Source organism: Hirundo rustica, chromosome 2, assembly GCF_015227805.2.
Source record: "Hirundo rustica isolate bHirRus1 chromosome 2, bHirRus1.pri.v3, whole genome shotgun sequence".
Classification (NCBI taxonomy): Eukaryota; Metazoa; Chordata; class Aves; order Passeriformes; family Hirundinidae; genus Hirundo; species Hirundo rustica.
The window spans coordinates 80,894,409-80,909,920 of record NC_053451.1 but is presented as its reverse complement, the minus strand read 5'-3'; positions in this window follow the sequence as shown (position 1 = coordinate 80,909,920).

Below are 15,512 nucleotides of genomic sequence, written 5' to 3'. Positions count from 1 at the left end.
TTTCAGCAGTAATCCAGTGAGTTATGTGCTCAAGAGCTCGAAAAAAGCCTTATTGGTCACATTAAGCCATTAAGTTCAGTTTCGTTGAACCACAGTGCTTAGGAAAACATTAGTAACAGCTTTTTTATTCAATGCAAAATTTTATTTTAATATAGACCGAGAGACTGGATATCTTTTATTTTCTTTTTTGAAAATTTATACCCAAGTTTAAAAAACAGCAAGGAGTAACTTGTGTTCACATGTATCACTTAAATCAGTTCAATAAAGCATGAAGTATATTCTTAGATAAACATGTATTCTGTTTAGAGAAGCAGTTTGAGATCTAATCACAGACTAGCAGACTGCATTCACTTCAGCGAGTCCAGAGAAGTATTCACATCTCCTAGCGATTCATACCATACGCTGAGTAACCTTCGTCTTTCCAGGGGATATCGGGGAGGTTAGGCCAACAGGTAAGTTAAGAAAATTTAAAATCTGCTTCAACATAGGTCTGGAAAGGTCTGGAACGCAGTGGGAGCAGAATCACAAAATCTCAGGTGTTTAAACTAAAATGCGCTAATTAGCAAGGTGCTATTTTTCATCTACGTTTACAATATCTTCATCTGGGATATGAGAACTAGTTGTATTTCTCTTCTAGCAGTAAAAGTCATAGCTTTAGAAAGTGAATTTGACTTCTACAATTAATTGCCAGTTGAAATAGTTGAAATATTTTGAGTACTTTCAAAAAGACATTCATCATTGCACGACAAAAGCTATATATAGTATTTGGAACAGCAAAAGCATTTACTGGAGAAGCCAAGAGCCCCACTGCAGTATTAAACAAGTGAACAAAAGAACAGCAATGTGTGCTATCTGCACTTTTTTTTCCTGAAATACCTTTATTCCAGTTTGTCTTGAAACCTTAACTTCTGAAAGATTTCATCATTCTTTCTTTTAAAGATTCCTTCCAAAGATGTCCAAAAAACCCTTCTGTGACTTTTCAGCCACATTTGTGTCTCTTAAAGATGATTCTTGTACATCAGAGATAAGAGAAGCCTATTACTTTTTCAAACCTAAGGAGATAATATATTGTCTACACAACACATTAAAATGTAACTTATCTGATTTTCACAGTGGACCATATGTACATTTTGACAACAAAGATTTATGATAATGATTTTCAATTTAATATAGCTATTCCATAAGATGACCTTCATTGAGCTAATAGAGAGTTAGGGGTAATTTTGGTTTGCATAATTCAATTTGCAATGCAGATTAAGAATGGAGCCTTTGCGTGTTTTATATTTTTCTAACTCTTCTGTTTTTCTACCTTTGCTGTAACATATTTTTACTTCCACCACAGATTCAACGTGATACTTTACATTACATACAATTCTGAAAATAAACAAACAAACAAAAAGATACCAATACTTTCAGGCTGAGTGTTAAATGGGTTTGGTATTTTATGTAGACCTACAGCATTTCTTGAATAGCTTTTCATTTTTCTTCAACACTGTGAGAGAAATGTTTGTTTTCACTCGTCCACGGTTTATTGAAGAAATTGTATTACTGCGCTTCTGTGACTAATGTTGCCCAGCTTTGAACATGCTTTATTCTGTGCAGGTAGATTCTGTGAACTTTAACTGTCTGAATGCATCATATCTATATCTATATCATCTCTATCTCTATCTCTATCTGTATATCCATATATTCTTCACATGAATTAATTCATTCTAGAGCTAACGCTAACCAAGACCACAGGCTGATTTTGTTCAAGTGAGTCATACCAGTTCTTTTGCAAAGCTTTGTTATTCCCCAGATGCTGGGCTGTGATATGGGCTACCCTACAAAACCAGAGAGCTACAGACAAAAGTGATGCATTTTGATGATTCATGCTGATTCTTTTCTCCACCAAAAAAATTATAGTTTATATAATTCTTGGTTTAAAAAATTGCCTCATATTTATTTAAGTTCCTAATGACTTTTACATACGTAAGAAAAGTTAAAGTTATGAACTCTATCCCAAATGAGTTCTATTACAAAAATCTTTGCTGGGTGCAAGTTAGGCCCACACTCAACCCAGGCCCCGTTTTGGCAGACTGTAATCAGTGCAGTTACAGATAGAACACCAGTAACTAAGCCGCAGATCTCTAGCCTGAGTTATCTAGAAGGAGACCTTCCTTTCCATAGGGGCTTACCATCTGAATACATTGTCTCCTCTTTCCACTGCCTGGAATGAGAAATCTGATGTCCCTAAAGCAGGACCGATGCATGTGGTAACTGCAAAAAAAGTGGTTAAATCGTCTCTGTGAACCGTCTCCTAAAATTGATAACTTACTTTGCTTTCAGTAGCTGAGAGTCTCTTCTGTTACACTGTTCATGCTCACAGTGAAGGAGACCTGGAAAACATTAATAATAGTAGCCTGTTTCCATGCCTCACTCAGCCTGCACAAAGCATCTGTTCTACTTTAATATACTATAACCATAGAAATGAAAAGGTGTGAATAATACATATTAATTGTGATTTGAAGTGGAAAATTAAAATAAGATGGAATACATTTAACAAGGATGATTTCTCTCACCTGCACTTTTCTTTTAGATTGCATAATAGTCTGCAACAAAGTCACAAAACACAAAGTATTGTGTTAATGGACTGCTTAGACACCTCTAGGACAGACAACTCATCCCTGAAATGTTAATCTCCCTTGTTTTGATTGCATTGTTACTTATGTTAAAATTCAAGCATAAATACCATTCCAGGTATTATTTTAAAGCTGTTTTAAATAACTGTTTGAAGGGTGCTAGAGACAAGAGACATATTTAGGAACATTTGAGTTCAGGTCTAATCCTGCTCCAAGTCACTCAGGCAGCAGAGTCAAGGAGACAGCATCTGTGGCTTTTGAAAAGCATTCTCTGTCTTAACTCTATTACAGAGAAATCTCAAGAGCAAATAAACCCTTTTTCAGGCAAAAGCACTCTCTAGGACTTGTTTCACCCTGAGCTAAAGATATAAAGAGGTGAGCTGGATCTTAGTCTGAAAATAATTTTTCTTTGTGTTTATGAGTGAAGCTAATGATGGCTCATCATTCACAACTATGTCAAGGTCCTTATTACACTGTATCTGGATTCAGGACAAATTAATTCTACATACATTCAAAACAAGTTTAACAATAAAAAGCAGTTAGAAGTAAAACAAATATCAGGGAACTCTGGCAGCAGTCCATGAGGTAGCTGGAAGTCAAATGGAAATGTACTTTTAAAATACAGGAGAACAGTCTTTAAATCTGTAGTGAGAAAAAGAACAAAAGTTTAGCTGAGTAGTCATAAGTACAAACTTTAAATGCACAACTACAACAGGAGGAGCCTTGTACATATGAGCAGATTTTGGACAAATTAAGATAGTTTATAGGCATTTTCGTCTCCAGTGAAACGCCATTGCTTTGGCTTGTTACCTGCTTATGGTACCGTATAAATCATCGGAGATTAAAATCAATAGAGGTACATAAATGAAGATGCACTAGCAATTAAGTGGATGACTGAATAGGTCTGCCTGGGATGAAGTCCAAAACAGATTGCTTGGAATTTCTCTTCACTCAGAAATTTAGCTGATTCATGCGGGCAGCTAAGCAAAAGTTACCCAAAATCAAAACTAAAGCCATCCTTATTAATTTCCTAAGCATATGTTCCTTCAGAACCCCCGCCCTTTGTTAGCTGGAAGGAATCCTGAAAGCCTCTGTGCTACTGAACTGAATGAGAGCAGAAGGAAAAGTAGGGACTGGGAGATGGAAGTGTTTGTCAATCCTATCTTACCACCCCCCAGATTGAGAGTTTTAAAAGTTTTATCAGCATACAGTGATAGCACAAAATTCCTGACAGGATGCCTGGAAAGAAGAGTGTTCATTTGGGGCATTTCTAAATTACAGTATATAACAACAATAATAAGGACTTCTTAGTATAAAAGCTTCTATTTAAAAAGCCGAAATAGGACAAACAAACAAACAAAAGAGAAAGCTGTGAAAAAAATTTCAGAGATTAGGGTTTTTTCTGTGTGAAATTTCAACAGTCTTTAGCAAACCCTCAAGAATTTGGCTCCAGTTACTAACTCCAAAATAATGCCAGATACACCTCATGACTGAAGGGAAGTAAAATTACTGACTATGTCAGTATAATTCATAGGGATTGTAGTGTCACAGGCATTTAACAAGTTTCTAGGCAGAAAGATAAGTATTTTACTTCATATCAAAAACTGTTGGAGCAAATAATGTCCACATACTTTTGAAGAAAGGGAAAATTTAAATGTCTCCGTTTCTTGCATCAGTGTTAGAAAAATTTAGAGAGACTTAAGCTGTATAAACTAGACAGTTTCAACATTAGCATTTTTCACTGTTTCAAATTTCTTTAGGAAATCTCTGTGCTGATTAGTAAATAAAAGCTGAATCTTTCTGGGAACATGATAACCACTGGCCTATGACAGTACTACATATCTCATTCAAAACAGCATGCATCCAGTTCACGGTACATATTTGTGCTATAAAGCAATTTTCACCAAATAAGTACTTTTAAAAAGGGGCACAAACCAGCATGTCTTTAAGTGTAGTAACTGAACACAGCTGAAGCAAAATCCATTTCTCTGCTTTGTCAAAATTAACAATAGAAGGAGCATCCGTTTATTTCTTCTCAGCAAGCAGGTCTTAAAAACTGATCATGTTGCCAAAGCCATTCCCAAAGATTTTTTGTGATGGGATGTCACAAATGATTTTTCACATGGAAATCAGACCTAATTCTAAGACACCACAAAATATAAGGAAAAAAAAAATTAAAAGTAACCAAATAATTCCACATCCAAGACAGATTCAAAAACAAAGAAGAAAGGTTTGCATTCCGGTCTTCTAATTTGTAATGCAACACAAAGAAATTACATTAGCACTTCTGCATTTAACAAATAAGAAATGTTAAAACAAGGAAGGCAATAAGTCCATATAAAATCATGACAAATTTATTTTGAAATCATGTTTTCTGCAGTCAGATGCTATTTCCATGACTGATTATTTCAAAAGTTTACACAATTGCAGGGTCTTAGGCTTATATTTTTGAGAAGGACAAAGCAATTCAGCAATTCCAGAGAGCATTTGACATAAACTTGCATTAGTTTTACGTTTTGTCATCATTACCAAAATTATGATACTTCATGGAGCCAGACAGAATTGTCAACAGGCCTAAATTTTTATATGCCAGGTTGCTTTATACATTTGATTTCTCTTGCAAATAAATGGAATCTTTTTCCTACTGGTTATCTGTTCCATAATTGATACCTCTGAGAGCAATGCTGGTTTCTTTATTTGTTATGACTGGCAATTGTTCAACAGTCTTTTAACATATTGTTGGATAATAGAGTAGAAGCTAAAAAAATAAAACTTCCACCTTCCATAAAACTAAGTTGTCTTTCATGTGTCCTTCATCTCTTAAATTCAGTCATTTTATATAAGGAGAGCAGTCAAGTGTAAATGTGTAGGACTATGAGGTTAATTCTTCTGTAATAAGAACTGTAAGAACAGAAAATATCAATGGAATATTTTTTATAGTTAGAAATTACTGATCTATCATAGAGAAGAAAATTTTAAAAAATCTGTAACATAATTCACACCATAACAAAAGTTAAGATCGAGTGTCCAGTCACTATGCAGGTTTGGCCACGATGAAATTTTTACAAAATTAGCATAATGTTGCAGAAATAATGGAGTTCATAGATTGAAGACCAGACTGAATAATTTCCCTGAAACTTTTTTCATAGCACTAGGAATCCAAATTATTGTAAGAAACTAATGTCAGAAGTTAAATTAAAATACATTCTCCAGGAGTTCATCTTTCATCTCTGTGTCCATAGAATAAGCATGTTTCTCTAATACTTTAAACTACACCAGAAGCTAAGACAAAGGGGCAGAAGTGATATAAGAAGAGAGCAGTAATATAATGTGGGAAAATGTCAGGAGATTGTGATATTTTTTTATTTGGATTCAAGACAGAATTACAGTTTTACCTTCATAACTAAATGTTGATTTGGTATTAGAAGTGACACAAAAAATCAAGTAGCTTCTGCAAAGCTGTATAACACAGATGACAAGGGGATTCTTGTTCCTGCCCTTGGGAGGTGTCACTTTCATGCACTGCTGAACACCTTGGAGTGGTGTGGAGGTGGAGTAGTGGGATGAGCAGTTCCCAAAGGTCACTCTCCCTAATTTTCCAGAAAACTGTCTTTTCTCACAAGAAAAAAGGGTTTAGGTTTTTTAACAACAAAAAGCATGATCAGTTAAATTCACTTTTACTCATTTCTTCCTTTCCTGAGCTAAAATTTTGACAGAATGATTTAGAAGTCTCTGGTGAATAGGCAGACTCTTCTCACTGTACCAGATGGGAAGGGAAAGTGTCTAGAGGAGAAGCTAGACAGAAAACAGCACTCCACATGGTTTAAAAATAACTTTTAGGTGCTTGGAACTGACTGACTCTTAGGTTCATAAATAACATCAATGGGACAAAAGTAATAAAAAGAGCAAACACCCACTTGGACAGACCACAAAAACCAAGAGGTACTAGATTAGTTTTATCAGTACACAAGATGCAACAAACAGCCTCTAGATAAGATCTCCTTAGTCTCCTTCTCCTCCTCCTCCTCAACTAAGTGACACCAGTCACACAACACCTTCACACTGCCTCGGGTGACCACATTTTAAAAGATGAAAAAAGCCCCAGCCAAGCTTCCTGTTAGGTTCTCTACCTCTACAAATTCCATTTCCTTGTAAAGTAGTTGTCTTAAACTAATTTGTTTCCTGAACATCATCATCCACAGTCGCAAAAATGTGGATTTGTGATTCTCTCAGGAGGTAAAGTGCTTTGAGACCCAGATGACTTTGCTACAGAGCAGTGGTTTCAATCTGACATTGGGTCCATGAACTGCTTTGGAGATTTAAAGTAGCTACTTTGAACAAGATAAACTACTAGATAATATTACCATTACCTTTTTATGACAAGTGTAAAAGGAAGCTGCTAACGTGTTTATCTTTTTCAGCCGAAGCATTTGCTTAGGATGTCTTCTTTCCTACTGCTGATAGCTTTCTAAATTTTATCACAAGACCAGTTGGCTGCTTTTGCTTTCACACGTCTCTTACCACAAGATATAAATGTGGGATGTTCAAGTAGTTGAGACTTCCAGCCTAGTTATCCCAGTCACCGAAAATGTACAACCACCATATGGATTTAACAAAATATTATTGAACGTTCCATTAACGACTGCAACATAATCTGCAGGTTATACCTATGGATCTTTGCCCAACATGTCCTACCAACAGACTTGATGTTGGTAAACTAAAACTTGTAATTTCTACATGTTATAAGTGTTCATCTGGATACATATAGGGTCCTATCCCATGCCCCCAGGTCTAAGGGTCTAAGCCTTCTGGGACAGTCAGAAGGCCTTGGGATTGAAACTTTGTGTTGTTTGATCACTGCATTTCCATTTCTTGCTGTCCAGTATTGCTCAGTGTGAAAACTAAATGTCAAACTATTTCTGGTAATCAGCTGCACCTTTAGGTTTGATGGGCTGTTGCAGACGTCATGGAGGTTAATTCAAACATCATTTAGTCAGGACATTTGTGTCACTTACAGTGATTACAGGGGCCAATAATAATAAATATATATTAAAAAAGCTACATAAGTGAGCTTGCCTGGCCATAGAAGTAATTAAGTTCTGTATTGCCCAGTTTCAAAATAGGTAATGGATAATTACCTATGGGAATGCTGTTTACTTATCCTTACCTACAGTTTAGGAGATTAAGTCTGAGTCTCCTGAGGTTGACTGTGCCAGTATATTAACAAAGGTGGTTTTTTAATTATTATTTTCTTCCCCTATTTTGTGAATATTTCCACTCTCCCTATAAGTTCCTTGCACAGCTTTGGTCTGTTTTCCACACAGGTGAAGGCTGAGCATACCCATGGTTCTAGCTGAACAGGGTAGCGGATCATTAACGGCTCTCCTTGGTTATTGCCCTTCCATATGCTCCATGTAACTTTCTAAGGAATTTAAAGTCTATTTCTTTAATTTCTTGTACGCTAATCAGACTAGGTTGAAGGCACAAGGCCATCACAGTTCTGAAAGTTTAGCAGCAATTGGGAAGAAGTAATAGAGCTGCAAGTCTGAACCTGGTAAAAAGATCTAGTGTTACTGCAGAAATCAGAAAAACAAAGGGGCTTCAAGGGTCTGAGTAAAACATGAGCAAGCATTAAGCATAAGAAGGTATGGATAATGACAAGCTAATAGGCAGCTTTTCAGTATATGCCATTCTTTAACCTGAGGTAAAAATTACTCTCCCTGGAGACATATTCCTGAATAATGACAGCATGGATAGACATATGCATTTAAGTTAAACTGCTGAGGAATCAATGAAGGTGGTATGAGCTGCTGCTCATACTAAAGTGCCTGGGCTGGAAAAGGCAGTCTCAAGCCACAAGAAATAGCTGACTGAATCAGATTATTTTATATTAAAAAAAAAAAAAAAAAAAAAAAAAAAAAAAAAAAAAAAAAAAACACCTGTTACTTGTCTAGGGTAAAAAGTGTTTAAAAAAGGAAATGCTGTGCATTATCAATTTATTTATCTTGCTTATTCTTTATGCTCCTCGTCAAGCATAAAAAAAGAAAGTTTTTAGATCTCTCAAAAAAACCCTTCTGCAATTACCTTCTCCTGATCAGTTCAATTTCACCAACATGTTTTCCCTGGTAACCCCTCAGCTCCAGCTGGATTTTACCCACCATGCTTACAGCACATTGATGCCAATACCAGAGATGCCCATCCTGTGCAAAAAGGGTAAATTATTTTTTTTTAAAAAAAAAGTAAATTACAAGATGGCTTGCCAGGTTTCTCATTAAAGTGACAAAACCCAAGGCTTAAATTCTCCTCCTTATGTAGTTTGCAGTAATGAACTGAAAAGCCTATAGGGGAGAACAGCCAGCCTCTGGCTCAGAGAGCTGCCTGGCTGGCAAGCAGTTAAGTGTGTGTGGAGCTGCAGCTACTCAAGAGGGTCTCATTTCTGGGAGCCAGAAAGGGAAAAATTATCATTCAGATGTAAAGTAATTCCTTCCTATATTGTCCCCCCTCTCTCCACGGTGCAAAAATATCCCAGGCCAGAGACAAGAGGGAACTTCAGAGAGAAAAAGGGCTCAGGGGATGAGGCATTAATCATTGTCTGTGTGTCTTTGTCACTATTGTTCCACCAAGGGCAAACACAGAGGGCAGCAGTAGGACCATTGGATTCCTGGAAAGTTCTGCCTATCAAACATCTCAGCGAGCCCCATTTGCTCAGGTGTGTTCAGTGCTGATAACACAAGTGCAAGCAGCTCTGAAAACAAAAGGAGACCTTCAGACTACTCATTCACTCAGTCACAGAATCAGGAGACAATTAATATTGTATAAGAACTGCTGATGACATCTTGGATGTGAAGAAAGGAGGATTCCTTACCAAAAAGTATTTTATCTTTCAATTAAATAAATATTCTTCAGTTTCCACATAGTGCTGTTGCTAGCAAGTCTCTTATTTGGCATGTCATGGTCTCTGTCATACCCAGGCTTAACTGAACATAGGTGCCCTCATTCAGACAGAAATATTTTTCCCCTGGAGCATGTATAAACATTATCTGCCTCTTATTTCAGAGGCTACTTTTAAAAGACTTCTTTCTAGAAATCTATAAAACTAATAAGAAATATTCTTCTTCTTGCTAGTGATCAAATGAGGAGTTAGACCTCAAAGATAAAACAAGTTAAAGAGATAAAGATCAATCTCCCCACATGCTCAGCGTATACCAAATCTCAAGGTCAGTAAGTAGCTAACAAATAGTACATGCAGAAACTCAGCCAAAGAAAGCTTTGAGCTGTGAGATTTGTGAGTTACTTTAGTGAGCTCATTATTGCCTTGGTCAGAGCACAGTCTGGTCCCCATCATCACCGCAGACTGCACTACCCTCCAAAAGCATCACCCATGCTGGGTCTTGTACCTCTGTCCCTACAGCACGACCAGGGCAAGACATCTCCTCCAGGGAACACACGCACATTAGATGCATAAAGGGGCCATCTGACAGAGGTTTTCCTCCACATAAAAGCTACAGAAATAGCAGCTGTTCGGAAGAGAGGAAAAATAAAAGGCGTTGGTTCAGATGCTGGCACTAAACCTAAGGTTTTCCTTTTTATTTTTTACTATATTCTTGAGTGACCTAAAAAAAAATTAGATTTTTTTTTTGCTTTCAATTACTGTAGATAGTTTTTTCCTATTTAAAAAAATATGTACTTCTGAGAAATATTTTATAATGTAAATGGACTTCAGCAGGCTGCGTGCTTAAATTGGACTTGCTTTTTTATTTCAACTTGTCCACTAATGGTATTACTAAGTCTCCGAGGACCTACCTTGTACTCTTAAGTCCTCTTTTTTTCAATATTTTGATTTCTACTTCAAGATACCTCCAGGTCACATTGATGAAAAAAAAAGGAAAAGAAAGTGTGGGAAAGTTGAGCCCACATATTTAGAGATGCAGATGAAAAAAGTTTGGACCATAACTTTGTTATTTGATATAAAGTACATGAACTACTTTAAACGAGGGTTAATAAATTTTTTAAATTTTAATACATTGGTATAGTGCTGTCCCATTTTTTTATAATGAGTCCCACTCATCAATTTTGTATTCCTGACTATTGCAAAAGCCACATCTACACTAGTATTTTGTTCCCATGCACTCTTGTTTAAAACTCATTTGAAACGTTTTTGGAGATAACACCCTGTGAACAGATAGCTGGGTGTTGTCATCAACTTATTGATTTCATTCAAGTCCCAACTTGATGTATTTTTCCATGCATAAAAATTCTAATTCTCATTTTAAGAGCATTACCAAACCTCAAAAAGGAGAGTTCAAAACCATCACTAAAGCACAGTCTTAAGTGTCAGAAGGCAAAGAAAACAAAAGAAAACAAGTTCCTCCAGTTTAAAAACCTTTTAAAAACACTCAAAAGTGTCTCAAACATTTTAAACTTGAATAGTATGTATGTAAATAATCATACATTTAAATTTGCAAACTGAGTTACACAAGAATCACTAAGAAAACTGAAATTTAGATTACACGTCCTCATTTCTGATAACGTACTAAAAATGTGTTTTTTTCCTTAGCTAATACTACTTGACAGCAGGTCACCAGGCTTTTGACTGATTGCAAAATCCTCATAAGGAGGAAATAGATATTACTGAAATATCTACTGAAGATCTTGATGTACAAAAATCTAATACTGCCTAAACTTATTTCAGCAGCAGAAAAAAAAAAAAAAAAAAAAAAAAAAGTAATTTCTTAAGTATGTTGTCATTGACTGAAGGAGGCTAGGAAAGTTTTTAAAAGAGTCACTTCATTTACATGGAAATTCTCAGAAAGTACAGGTGCTCACTCACCAGAAATGCCAAACCACCTCCATACCTATATTTAATAATTTTTCTTGCTGCATATACTTTATATATAAATGCATATATGTAGTGGTTTATATGTGTTTATTTTTACACATTCACATATAAATAACTTTTCTTGTAAAGATTAAATCAATGCCCCTTTTTGATTCATTACATTCCAAATAGGAGACATTCAGCAGTGTTGGAAATGAAAGCAACCAGATGCAGGTTATATTTTCATGGAAATCATTTCAGAACAGAACTGATGGAAATAATTCTGACAAGTATCTTCAGAGTAGATATCTGCACTAACAAGCTCCAAGAAGAGCTGTGGGTCCTACACTAACAGGCTGCCGCTGCAGGAGCCTGACTGCAGGTGAGATCCTCAGGCTTTCTCTGAGCTGTCACTTACGCCTGACTGTGCCCCAGCCCCCGACATTACCAACAGGCAGAAAGTGCAGTCAAGGCACAGGAGGATGCAGAAAGCATGTCTGGCATCTCTGCTCTTTTTTTTCACCCACTGGTTAAAAAGCTGATGTGAGCTGAAGTGGTAGCAGACTTAAAATTGCTGTTTCTGCCCAGAGGGACCAGAGCGTGCATCAACCAGGTCCCAGAAAAACCATCTGCAAAATTCTCTGAGCATGGCCAGCAGGCTGCTCCAGGCCAGCACTGCCTCACCCAACCCACAGAAACAATGTGATATGGTCAGGTACTGACTAGGATAGAGAGAGGTCATGAGCAAACAGGATTCATGGAAAAAGGAACCTGGGCTCCAGATTCTCTTGAGTTTTTGTATTTCAGGAGGCAGTGCGAAGAGGAGCGGGTACGAAACACAGACATATCCCCTGACATTTTTGACTGAGTGCTGTGCACAACTCCCACTCTGCTGCACTGCTTTTGTGAGATCACCCATTTTAAAGGATGTTGCATGAGGACACCAACTGTCTAAGAATGGATTCTCCTAGCTCCCAAAGCCCGCGGGTTCAGGGTTGTCAACCATAAGCTGCTAACCCAAAGGGCTTACTGAAAACCCAAAACGTTATTCAGGTTCTATTAAATAATGAAACTTCAATACTACCATCTATTCTATTTGTATAGTTCCAAGCATCAGTTAAGAATTATACTCTCATTTACACAAGCCCATGTCACAGCTGGACTTGATTTTCTTAGAGGTGTTTTCCAAACTTAACTCTTCTATGAACAATTCCATGACACAGACACTCACATAGAGGCTGTACCTGTTCAGTCATCCTCAGCACTACAATGCATCAGAACTAGGGCACTTTCATCCTCAGTACTTTCAACTTCTACAGCCAGAGAGCCATCTGTCTGAATTTTCAAAATTCTGTCACTAAAGTTTCTGCTATCCAGGCAGGTAGCTCAAATTTCCCAAGTCCCAAGGACCCAGGTGCTTCCAGAAAAAGTTGTACCTATACAGCACCCTTGAATGTTTTATCATCATATTTCACCATATACATATCAAGTTAAATCTCAAATAACTCCAAAACAGTGTCTCCTGGTAATAAAAGGCAGCCTAAAGCAAACAGCCAAACAAGATGCTTAAACTGGTCTTATCAAAGCAGAAAAATTTTAAGTCCTAGAAACCTTATCCAGTTCCAACCAGTATCACTCACTGTAATAAAGATGCATGTCCTAAGCAAATTAAAATTCTTTCAAGAAGATGGACATGCAGATAGCATTTTTTTCACTAACAACAGGACAATGGTTTTAGACAGGCTTTTCAAAATTAGTGTCTCATTGTATATAATTTATATATGTAAAGGGTACTCTTTTACATTTTTATTTTACTTCATTTCTGAAGTGCCCATAGTGCTGACGCATCCCATATGGTGAAGAAAGATAAGAGAAAGATAAGAAATGTTACCAAAAAAGGGAAAAAAAAAAAAAAAAAAAAACCACCACAGAAGGGGTGGGAAGTGGTGCTTACTATGGCCCTGCACAGTCTCTAGCACAAGTTGGATCTTAAACTTGTAACAGCTGCCATTATCTGTTTCCCCTCCCTCACACCCCACCACATGCAATCAGAAAGCTTTAGAGTCAGCATTAGTTAAATCTTGCTGGCTTTTTCTTCAGGTGGACCCCAGACAGTTTTAATAAAGATATTATTCTTTTAGATTAAAGAGAAATTTGTATTTCTATGTGACTCAAAACTTTCTATAAATCCGCAGAATGTGAAAATAGTACCTTGTAATTAGGGAGCCAACAAGAGATGGCAGATTTGGGTCCCAGCTCAGACCTCTGAAGTTGCTCACCTGAAGACAGTCTGAGACCAGCATCTCCCAGTAGGGTCTGTGGAAGTTCTTAGTTCAAATCTCTGCTGTAAGGAAGAAAAAGAAATGCTGAGAAACTGTTTGTGCCATGTTCCCAGAGATCAGCCTAGTTTTGAGAAGGGGGCATAACCTTGTCAGTTAATGAATCTGTTTGTGTTCATTAAGAAAGCCTGAATTCAATGCAAAAAATTTGTTAAATAATGGGGAGAAAAAAAAGAGCAAAACAAAGAAAATGAAAAACTAATAAAAAAATCTAAACCAAAAACCCCGCACAACTTTACTTTTGCATTTCCTCTCCTTTACACCTTTTTCTCATTCCCAGAAGTGCTGCTCAGTGCTTAGCTGAAACAATTCCATCCACTTGACTTTGTGTTCCTTTCCAAATTCCTAGGTAAACTAAAAGCAGGAACTTAGTAACATTTCTTCTCTGCAAATTTCTTGGTTTGTGTTCATTAAAGGATGTGCTCTACAAAACCTGGCTCTCAACATGCCCAGTGTAGCTGTCTGATCCAGAGCTGTTCACGTGAGCCTTAACTTACTCTCAGCAGAGAACATCAAGAACATCAGGCATGTTCTTCTTCAGCGCAGCTATCCAGGCTGGTACACAGCTGTTTAAATGTAGGTATCTAATGGTATTTTTGATGCCCCGAGGATATTTCCCCAGCCATGTCCCTGCAGGAAACACAACTTCCACAGCCCATGGCCCACCAACCAGCCCAGTGCAGATGACATGGCTGCGCTGTCAGGGGGGGCTGCACCCCCCTTCTAGTTTTGGTCTGGAGCACGAGAGCACTGTTGAAAAAAATCCCCAAATTGTTCCCATTTACTCTGTGATGGGTTGTTTTTAGCAGAGAGGCTTTGGATGTGCTGACTGGTTTTGTTTAACGGCTTATTATTAAGCCAAAAAGCCTACTGCACATTTGCAGATGTGCTACAACAGCAGAGATGTACAAGTTCATACCCATGACTGATCTTTCAGACCATTTCAAAGCACACATGTTAGGGACACCTAAATCAAGGAAGACTAAACCATGCTGAAGTAAAATACCCGGATTACATGTAGGAAATTTTTTAAGACCCCAGCACCAAATGCTTTGATCTACTGATCTGCTCCTGTCATGCTTTATTCCTCGATAAGCCATGTGTCATGCACTAACATGTGAATAAAATCATGAGTGCTGTTCACTTATTATCAGTTGTATTCTACTGTAATTCTCCACTTTGTCTGCTCTACTTTCATCTCTCTAAAATAACAGAGAGAACAATTAGGTGGTTTTATTATTATTATTTCAGTCAAAGAAAAAACACCATAATTTATCAATTATCTAAATGAAAATTTTAGAAGGTGCTGCCTTCCAAGTTCCAGAGTTGGACAATGGTGGGAAAGGCTATTGTAACTGCAGGCAAAAACACTGGTTTCTTACCGTTTGTCAGGAGTTAATGTCATAAACCAACAAAACAACAAAGAAGAAACAGTATAAGTGGTTTCCCCTGCTGATGAAAATTAACAGAGACAATTCTGGTTTCAAGAAAATAAAATTCCTATAATAATTTTTTCTTTAACCTTGTAGATTTAAAATCAATCAGACCTTTGATCAAGTATATATACATCACTTTTTTTGGCCACTTATCCCAATTAAGCCTTACTACTAATTAAAATTACAACTTTAAAAGGACAGGTAAAGCACAGAAATATATCTGTGGTGTCTTAATCCTTGAAGACTAAAGCCAGTCCTTGCTGAGGAACATGAAAAAATGCTTTTATTTAGGGATTCC